Raw genomic sequence first — 11,408 nt, forward strand, 5'->3', positions numbered from 1 at the left:
GTATTGAAAAAACAGTAAACGCTAATATGTAATACATAACAAGCAAGTTCATGTAGCTGCATCTACTATCGCCCCGCACCATCACTGGTATTGAAAAACAGTAAACGCTAATATGTAATACATAACAAGCAAGTTCATGTAGCTGCATCTACTATCGCCCCGCACCATCACTGGTATTGAATAAACAGTAAACGCTAATATGTAATACATAACAAGCAAGTTCATGTAGCTGCATCTACTATCGCCCCGCACCATCACTGGTATTGAATAAACAGTAAACGCTAATATGGAATACATAACAAGCAAGTTCATGTAGTTGTATCATTTGGCATTAGAATATTTCTTTAAAACGCTACATTGTGTATTATTTTGTATTATACAATACTTAATATATTACAATTATGCTAATGTACACGCCTTTTCTATGGAGAACAGCATGGTGTTGGACATTATGGGGTTTATATTGATGACTGGAAGAGTCAGAAGTGGATGTCCGTGATAAAATACAGAAGGCACCTCAGTGGCCTTAAGCAAGGATTGTACAGCATGTTCAGCTTGACCTGAGCTGCTCTACATATGCATGACCCAGGAGGTCAATTGTCTCAAACTGCAGGTCGAGTTAACTTCATTAAATAGGGGAGCCGTGAATGTTAAAGGTAAGGTGAAATTGGGTTTAACGTCGTGCTTGAGAATATTTCGCTCATATGACGACGTGCATGCGTGTGTATGTGCGGCTGCTTGTACAAGCCAAGACTGAAGCTGGTTTTATAGTGCTAACCCAGAGATACCATGCCGCAGTGAAGCATGAATACCCCACTCAGACACATTATACTGACGTCGAGCCGACCAGTCCTTGTTGTACCCATTAATGCCGAGCGCCAGGCAGGGACCAACAAGTACCATATTTTAACGTCTTTTGGTATGACGCAGTAGGGGATCGAACCCTCGACCTTCCGCTCTCCGGGCGGACGCTCTAACCACTACACCACGGAGGCAGTCCCGTGAATGTTAAACGACCTTGTCTCGACTGTTCGAACATGTTGACGATCAACTGATAAAGGTGCACCCCTTCACAATAATAGACCCAACCAGTTGTGACACGGTCGCGCATTGCAATTTAGTATTCACTTGATCAGGTCAAGCTGAACAAGCTGTAAAACTGAATAAGTTCAAGCATCCACACGCACATACACACACGTGCATGCAGTTCGCTATGTAAGGGCAATAATCACCAAACCGTCGGTGAGTGAATGTCCCTTTACGCCGCAGTCAACAATTATTCTGCTGTATGACATAGAGCTATTTATAATCAGCGATTGACAAGGCAAGCCAATTAATAGTATGAACAACGTTCAACGTCGTTGGGGCATGGTGACCTAAGAACCACGTTACACCCACTCACGTATCGACTATTGTTATATGTATGTCACTATATATCCCAAGTACATAGTGGTTATCGCAAGAGCTGACTTAACTGGGGCTCGGACGGTCAGTCACTGTATGTCATCGTGATCTGGTGGTGTGGGACTTTGTTCATACTATCAACCACCAGCATACACTTACAGGAAGTTGCATGGAAATATTTGTGTAAAAAGTATTATCAATATTGGAAAACACATATATTATACATGTGTTACATAATCCAAAATACAGAGTTTGTCTTCATTGTATTCTCGGGGGGTGGGGTAGCCTAGTGGTAAAAGCGTTCGCTCGTCAAGCCCGGGTTCGATTCCCCATATGGGAAAATGTGTGAAGCCCATTTCTGATGTTCCCTGCCGTAATATTGCTGGAATATTGCTAAAAGCGGTGTAAAACACAACTCACTCACTCATTGTATTATTCTATCTCAATTCAGTAGACATTCCTTGGGACCCGTGAAGAGCCTGGTTAGAATTGGTCTTCAGCAACCCATGCTTGTCACAACAGACTTCTAAAGGAGTCGGGTAGTCAGGCTCGCTCACATTGATGACACATGTCAGCGTATCCCCATGGAGTAGATAGATGCTAATTCTGTTGATCACTAGATTGTCTGGTCCAGACTCGATTATTTACAGCCCGCCGCCATGAAGCTGAGTGTGGCGTTAAAAAACAAATAAAACAATGCGCTACTACACTCTCTGTGACGTCGGCGTTTCACGTGCAGCACGTTCTACATGAAGTACTCGGAAGTATACTGTTCACCACATCAGTCGTTTCACGGTGGCTGTGAAAAGCGAAGCAATCAAACTGATCGAAGCGCATGTAAAATGTGCAACATTCGCCTTAGTTTATTGAGACTTGCTGTACCCTGTGATCATGGGGTATACATGGACGGGTGTATTTTAAGTGTATGGTGCGCTACACAGTTCCAGCAAGCGGAGCTGTGATCATATGTGAGAGGTCGGTGGACTGATCAAGTAAATTAAGTTAGGTTTTTACACTTAAATATAGTTTAGTTACTACTAGGAAAATTGCAAAATGAAACCCTGCATTCACCAAGAAACCGAACGCTGAAATCTAACCGACACACAGGACAGTTCTTTTATTGCGACTCGGCCATTTAGTGAAAGCTCTTTTTGTCTATAGATTATACACCCAGAATCCTAACGATCATTAATTTTATATACGTAAACTCCACAGTGTGAATCAGTAGTGTTGACCGTGCTGACTAACAGTATGGACCAGTTGACCAGCAGTTTGGATCAGTAGTGTTGACCATGCTGACCAACAGTATCATGTGAGTATGGACCACCTGACCAGTAGTGTGGATCAGTAGCGGTAACCATGCTGGCCTATAGCGCGGACCAGCTGACCAGTGGTGTGGATCAGTAGTGGTGACCATGCTGACCAACAGTGTCATGTGAGTATGGACCAGCTGACGAGTGGTGTGGATCAGTGGCGGTAACCATGCTGGCCTAAAGCGTGGACCAGCTGACCAGTGGTGTGGATCAGTAGTGGTGACCATGCTGACCAACAGTATCATGTGAGTATGGACCAGCTGACCAGTAGTGTGGATCAGTAGTGTGGACCAGTAGTGTTGACCATGTTGACCAACAGTATGGACCAGCTGACCAATGGTGTGGACCAGTAGTGTTGACCATGTTGACCTATAGCGTGGACCAGCTGACCAGTGGTGTGGATCAGTAGTGTTGACCATGTTGACCAACAGAATGGACCAGCTGACCAGTGGTGTGGATCAGTAGTGTTGACCATGTTGACCAACAGTATGGACCACCTGACCAGTGATGTGGATCAGTAGTGTTGACCATGCTGGCCTATAGCGTGGACCAGCTGACCAGTGGTGTGGATCAGTAGTGGTGACCATGCTGACCAACAGTGTCATGTGAGTATGGACCAGCTGACCAGTAGTGTGGATCAGTAGCGGTAACCATGCTGGCCTATAGCGTGGACCAGCTGACCAGTGGTGTGGATCAGTAGTGGTGACCATGCTGACCAACAGTATCATGTGAGTATGGACCAGCTGACCAGTAGTGTGGATCAGTAGTGTGGACCAGTAGTGTTGACCATGTTGACCAACAGTATGGACCAGCTGACCAATGGTGTGGATCAGTAGTGTTGACCATGTTGACCTATAGCGTGGACCAACGGACCAGTGGTGTGGATCAGTAGTGTTGACCATGTTGACCAACAGAATGGACCAGCTGACCAGTGGTGTGGATCAGTAGTGTTGACCATGTTGACCAACAGTATGGACCAGCTGACCAGTGGTGTGGATCAGTAGTGTTGACCATGCTGGCCTATAGCGTGGACCAGCTGACCAGTGGTGTGGACCATGCTGACCAGTCGTCTTGCTTACCGGTAGTGTGATGAGCTCGACTAAGTCAAATTCAGCAGGATTATAAACGGGTTTGCAGGGTTTTGTGGGTGGGGTACCCTACCAGTACACGCCTAAGCTGGGCACTGGGTGGCTACAGCATCTGAACAGTCTGAAAACATGCTATTGTTTACCGATGTCGTCGATCTGCTGTGATTAACCGTAGGGGAGGAGATGGGAAATCAAGTTATTGTTTCGTTCCTCTCCAGACGTGCATGCACGTGTGTGTAAGCCTGCTGGTACCTGTGCCGGTTCCATGGTGCTGGTCCACTGAGATACCGTACAGTTCACATGGATATCCCACTCAGACACCGTGTAGTGACTCCGAGTTCTATGCCGAGATACATACAACGTAACAACAACTGCTATATTTTCACGTCTTTTGGAATGACACAGCCAAGGAATCGAACACCCTACGTACCGCTCAGACCTTCTATCAACTACACTGCTGCTAAAGTTCAAGTTCTGTTTGGGTAGGAAGAAATGTGAAACATACTCTGGAAACGGACCTGTTACCGCGAAGAAACAAAGCCTCGACTCGCCATTTGGACGTATTTGATGTTTTAAAGACTGTAGACAGGACTCTCCGATAATGTAGGTCCACAAAGACAATGCATAGGGAACTCGTCAATCAACAAGGCCATTGCGTGTTTTGCAAGTTTTCATTTAACAGTTGATTCACATTTAAAATGGTTTAAATAAAGTTGCGTGTACTTTAGAGTTTGTCTTGTGTCCAAGTTCTTATAAATATATGTATATTCGGAATTTAAAATAATAATGATATCTGTAAACAACTTTTTAAATCTTTGGATCTCAGTATTTTGGATATAACGCCACTTTCAAACGTTGTTCAGTCCCGGTGTATCTTCTCAGCATGGGAGGAATGTCACACGTGATACAGGTCTGACACACTTACCACAATGTTGAAATCCATGTACCAGCTGATGCTGCTCACAGATCAACCGCCACAAGACGTTTTCAACACTGACGCACGAGTGAAAATGGTGTCCCTTGCAATTCCATGTTTGACTTGTTCATATATTCCTTTGATATGAGGGTGATGGGGTAGCCTAGTGGTTAAAGCGTTTGCTCGTCACGCCGAAGACCCGGGTTCGATTCCCCACATGGGTACAATATGTGAAGCCCATTTCTGGTGTCCACCGTCGTGATATAGCTGGAATATTACTAACAGCGGTGTAAAACTAAACTCACTCACTCACTCCTTTGATATGTCGGATGATCAGCTGCCATGCCTTTGCGTGTGTTTGTGATGAGCACCACCTGGGTCAGGATACGCTCGTGCCGTCACAAATCGGTAGTGATTCCTAAATGCATGCAGTTTTATTGTTGGGATCGTTCCACGGATTCTGTATTTAGCAGAGATTCTTATTGAATATCTTATGATAGAATTCTTCCAAGGGAATTCAAGCGTCTTTGTTTGTACGGTTCATTCAGAATATTATTGCATTTTTACAGTATCGACATGGGTAAGCCTATTCCCAGTTAGTGAAAGACGTAATATTCCATATAGTATTGTATGGTCGCTCTTAAGAACGCATGGGGCGGTGGGGTAACCAAGAGGTCAAAGCGTTCGCTAGTCACGCCGAAGACCCGGGTTCGATTCCCCACATGGCTACAATGTGTGGAGCCCATTTGTGGTGTCCCCCGCCGTGATATTGCTGGAATATTGCTTAAAGCGGCGACAAACAAAACTCACTCAAACAACGCGGCAGATATTTTGGGTAGTTGCGGTGCTTCGGAGTGACTATGAATGACAATACTACTATGTTTCTTACACTGGGGAAATATACCCCTAACATTGCCATTAATAGGAAGTGGGTTAGATACCACCCATAGTTAGACAATGGTCTGGCACCGCAACACATTGGTGCCGGTTTAAGACTATACTTAAAGGTTTAATAAACAAGGGTTTGATTGAAGCGGTGGGAGCGCTGCATATGGCACTTAGAACTGGAATTTTAGACAAAGAAACATGTTTCATGATATTGGCTTGTGAAACTGCAGCCACACCTGTTAAGATGAGAAAGTCTGCCGTGTTCTCACGTGTAGAAAGTGGTGTATAGACAAAATATACAGATGTGTGGGACTGAAGGTTATTTGGAGTCGGCGGAAGTTGACTGCGGTGGTATATATCGTAGTACAAATAACTAAAAAGCTATGCAATTTTGGACTATACAAGAGCATTCCGGTGAATCAATCTGACTCGGATTTGTGAATGTTTGAAAAAAACGTGGAAATATGTTCATATTGATATTCAATATTTACCCCATGTTATTTTATGAATACATGACACGTTTATATGGAAAACAACTTCTTTTTTTATACTGTATAAAGTAAAGCGGGGGTGAGGGTAATTCTCAGAAATAAATTATCCGGGGACATGTGTCTTAGGAGAACAAACTGACATAACACCGGGTGTCTGAGGTGTGATTCTGATGACATTTTACGGAAGCATTATCCTAGTGTCATGAAGTTCGAGTGACATTCTTGAATCAGAAATGTGATATAACATCTATGTCAGGCTCTAAGAATCACACCTCTGCTTTGACATACGCCCTCAACCGTTCCAGCCTGCTTCTTCAATACGTTGACGGGTGTGTTTGATGTTACGGGATCAGGAACGAATGATATTGTTGTCTAAAGGTCACAGTTATAGAATTTCAGTCACTAATATTTTAGACCGGAAAAAAATCTCATATTCCGTGTCTTCCTAACTATCAGATCAAATTGAATCACGAATTGAGCATAAAGTAACACGAAATGTTTCTTTTTCCGCCCCCGTTTCCCAACGAACATCGTAACCCCTTCCCTCGGGCTAGTCAACGTCTCAACCTCCTGCCCTTCGCTAATTGGCGAGACTTCCTTGCCCCGCGGGATTTCACGAGAAGTGCAACAAACATGGCGGCTCTGTTTGCCAACTGAAACAACACTTGACGATACATCTCTATTTTCCCATCGACTCCTTACAGTGGCGCCATGCTATTGTTTCCAAGGTTGGCGTGTAAATTGAGTCATCAATGAGAACACTTGATGATGATGTGGTGTTCTCATGTTACTAGGCACGACCAGTATGTCTGCCGTCGCCAGGAGTGGTCAGTGACAGGCATACTGATGGTCAGGAATGGGAAACTCGTCAGGTCCTTGGTGACCAGTGTTGAGTAAACTGGACACTTGGATAAGGGGCAGATACTTTAAATTGTTTTGGTAAAAGGATACCATGACTGAGATGCCATATTTAATGTTTATAAACATGACCCTCTCTGCAGAATCGATGTCAGTTAATCGCCGTCAGCCATCCTTCGTCGTGGACAAAAATATGTTAACGTCGTTTCTTACTTGACCCTAATTAATGCAGATGTCGTAATTTCATTTTAATAGTTCTGACTGACTCCAAAATGAACAGGTGAAACCAAGAAAATAGTAAATTTAGTACGAACTCTGATCTCTGATATAACTGTTAAGTTACAAAAGGAAAACAACATATTTCTGAGATTGTATTGACACAAAAAACGTTTCACTGGACATGATGGACTGGTTGTGAATATAATCTCAGTTGGTTTGTCCACCTTTCAGAGGAACAATGCTATGTAAACAGGTCCATCAATGTTATAAACTGTCGGACAAGACAATGCATATAAGTACACTTGAACCAAAACATTACAAATGATGCCAAACGTTACTGGACTTAAACAGTCACCGAAACAGTGCAAACGTAAGGTCCAAAACACAACTATGTTCCCTGGTCTCTGATTAACATACTTGTTTGGTTGTTGAAACGTGTCTAGGGTATTTGTAAGGCCAAGACAATGGGATACATTGCGGACCAAGGGCTCCATTCAAGAAGCAACCTTTACTAAGGTTAACCTTAACTCCGATTCTTTAACATTGCACTAAGGTTACCTTAATGACTTACGATCACCTTAGAGCTTTGTGAAAGGAGGCCCTGGTCAATATGACCACAAAGTGACGCGCGTATGGTGATGTCAGATCAAGGATAACGTATGCTTGTGAATCTGAAAATACTTAGATTTTCGAAGCTCTCTTAGCGCTAAGATAGTCGTAAGTGCCATACATTAACATTAATTTACGACTATCTTAGAGAGAGCTTCGAAAAACTAGGTCCTGGTATTTTAACCAACAACGTCTTTTTAACCAGCTGCAGTGGAGTCCGATACGATCATAGGACATAACTTTCATTTAAACGAATCATAAGACAGAACAAGCTCATAGCTTCTGTCGACACTGGGCATCCTTTCTGGCGACAAGAGTTGACTTGGTTGGCGATCCCGATCGTCACATCGAAGACGCTGTTTGATTCCCCATACAGAAAGAATTGTGTGTTCTCACTGTCTCTCGCTGTGATGTTGGCCGTTTATGTTACCTTGGGGCAAACCTTTACACATTCACTCACCAGAATTTTTAATATTGAAAGTTTAAAATACATTTTTAATGCGCTATAACAGATGTTGTATATAATGGCACTACGATGTTTCTCTGCCTTTTCGGTTATCTTTTGAAACCACTATTGAAGGTTCAACCAGCGCTTCGAATCCCATTGCAGTTGATATAAACATTTCGAAACATTTCTTGTACCGTTGTCAAGGAAGGAACTGTGGAGAAATAGCGTCTGGACCTGTACAAACCTGTACTGACCAACAAACCATTTAGTTTATCCCTTACTTTATAACATTCTTGGGCGGTTGGGTAGCCTAGTGGTTATAGCGTTCGCTCGTCACGCCGAAGACCCGGGTTCGATTCCCCACATGGCTACAATGTGTTTAGTCCACTTCTGGTGTCCCCCGCCGTGATATTGCTGGAATATTGCTAAAAGCTGTGTAGAACTCAACTCACTCACTCATTCATCACCATCTACGTCGTCTTGGTGAACGAAACATCCACGGCAATACTCTTCGCGATGTTTAGCGGGTAAAAAGCCGTGGCAAAGAGTCAGCGATAAACTAGACGCTGTAAGGAGTAAAACCTTTTGTTGCCTCCTAAAACATCTATGCCAACGTCACCGAAAAACACTTTCAGTCAACACGGCCAGTGATTGACCTCAGACTTGTGTGAGATTGCTTAGGAGCCAGACACATGATGGTGAACATGTATTTCTCCTGAGACATCCGCCATCTTGATTTCTGTCCCGGTTGGCGACTCAGAGGAAAACGATCACCTGACAAACAGCTTGAGTTACATATTGAAATGTCACACTGTTGTAACATTTCTTTCGTACTTTCCCCTCAAAAGTTCTACATCACGACTTCCGGCAAATGACGCCATGGTGTCGCGCTACTTCCGGTTCTGTGACACTAGCGGTGTGAAACGGGCGGCCGACGGGTATCACCAGGGAATACCCGCACTGATCTTTGAACAGTCTAGCCCTTTTTACCACGTTCAACTCCCTGGGCAATACGGGCCTGGAACAAATGTAGGCGACTGACTTTGACATTGTTCAGTGCTTAAATCATCTAAAGGAACTCTCTCTGTGGGTGGGATATATGTATTCAATGAATACTACGCGTTCTTGATATCATTGTGTGGAAGGGATTATAATGGCACCGATGATGAAATGGCACCGATGTCGAGTGAAATAAAAAATGTATAAAAAACATTGCACCCAGCAAAGGTTTACGACAACAAGACATCAAGATAAAATAGTTTCGCATGTTTTAACATGCACCGAATGCTTTTTTTCATACTCAAAAACTCTAATGCAGCGTGCAGACATTAAATGAGTTCTATTTCAAGTGTAAAGTTTGAATACTTAGAAAACACATACCGTGAAAGTATGTAAATGTCAATGAAAGATTTAAAGAAAAAAAATGAAATTACAGTAAGACCATTCCCGTCTGTCGCCCGTCAAGACAAGCGTGGGCTTCTGAAGACATTAATATGATATTAAGCTCGATTTTTACGGGTGACAAGAATGTAGCAATTCTAATTAAAACAACAAAGCAATGAAATCTTGACTCTCAAACGCCGAGCGTTTGTGGTAATTCCGTGCGTCACGAGTGTAGCGTCCTCTCCATGTCACCACCACTCCTCTATCTGTCCTATTTCAATCATCAATATTAACATAATGCTGATGACCGATTCCAGCATCAATATACTCCCACGAGGTAAAGTCATCTGCACACTGAGACCACGTGATCAGTTTGATTTCATTGATTTTTCTCATTGAAATACGACACGGTATCGATGTATGGGAATGATAATTCATGGACTTTGGAGCATAACATTGCACTCATCGGGTTCATATAGAGGGAACAGAATAGATTCTGTTAGAGAAAATACATTCCAGATTCATGATAATAATTCACCTATATGTGACTCAGTGTGCACATAGGCGTTTACGTGCCTGGGTTGATATAGACGTGCTACTGGACGAGGCACAAGCTGGTTTTAGACCCGATTATAGTACATCTGATAACTTATTTATATTACAATCATTATGTACAAAATACCTATGCAGCCTAAAGGGCGATTTTATTGCGTTTTTATCGACCTTAAGAAAGCCTTTGATTTTGTTGACCGCAAGAAATTGTTATTCATGTTACATACCAAAGGATGCCATGGCAAAATGTATAATATTTTAGAAGCATGTATGGCTCTGTTCCAGCCTGTGTTGGAACTAATTCTGGAAACACTGAAACGTTTAATACTTTCGCTGGCGTGAGGCAAGGCTGTGTCCTACGCCCCTAACTGTTCATTTTTTATATTAATTAACTTGTAGATACTAAATAATGAAATATGTGTTACTCCTAAAATCAAGGATTTACTACAAAACCTTTGCTTGCAGACGTTACGCTTTCATTTATGGTAAACGGTTTGCAGAGACAGTTGAATATTCTTCAAAGATTTCGTGACACATGGTGATTAGAGATGAATATAGAAAAAATCTAGTATAGTCGTCTTTAGAAACGGGGGTATTGTGGCAAATTCTGAAAAATGGTCATTCCCCGGCAAAAATATGAATGTTGTTTCATATTATAAATATTTAGGTCTTTTATTTTCCAGTCGCTTAAATTGTTCGATGGCATGTAAAACCCTCGCAGCACAAGCTAGTAAGGCATTATTTTCCATTTTCAAAGTTTGTAAAGTTCATAAGTTTATTTCATATGATTCTGCTTGCTTAATATTTGACACTAAAATAGCGCCAGTTTTGTTATATGGATCAGAAATATGGGGAGCAAACTATTTCGAATCCATCGAAAATGTCTATGTGTCATATTTGAAAATATTCTTACAGTTGGTAAATGTGCTTCCAATAAGCCATACTTGGCGAAACAGGTCGCTATAACATGCATATTGCGAGTCAAATGAGAGTTATTAGATATTGAATTAAACTCATAAGAATGCCTGATTAACGCTACCCCGATCAAAGCTATCAATTATTGTTGCCATTTGATAATCGTGGAAAAACATTCATTTTTGTCAGCATTTAAACAACGAATTAAAGATATTTATATTCAGAATTGGTCCGAAACAGTAAATTCATCCAGATGTTTAGTTATTATTCACAATCTAAATCGATGTTCGGACCCGAAAAATATAACAGTGTTCTTAATGATAA

At 42.3% G+C, this 11,408-nt stretch overlaps 1 protein-coding gene across 1 annotated transcript in view; it reads left to right on the forward strand.

Annotated features, from left to right (window-relative positions):
* Positions 1 to 6,207, forward strand: part of LOC124265484 (uncharacterized peptidase C1-like protein F26E4.3) — a 57,104-nt gene extending 50,897 nt beyond the window's left edge. Inside the window, exon 11 of the transcript XR_006895489.1 lies at positions 6,197 to 6,207. The gene's annotated coding sequence lies outside the window, so the exon portion shown is untranslated. The remainder of the gene's footprint in view (positions 1 to 6,196) is intronic.
* The last annotated feature ends 5,201 nt before the right edge of the window (positions 6,208 to 11,408 follow it).

The sequence above is a fragment of the Haliotis rubra genome, unplaced genomic scaffold (assembly GCF_003918875.1).
Source record: "Haliotis rubra isolate DU_JTF1 unplaced genomic scaffold, ASM391887v1 Scf10, whole genome shotgun sequence".
In the NCBI taxonomy this organism is placed as follows: domain Eukaryota; kingdom Metazoa; phylum Mollusca; class Gastropoda; order Lepetellida; family Haliotidae; genus Haliotis; species Haliotis rubra.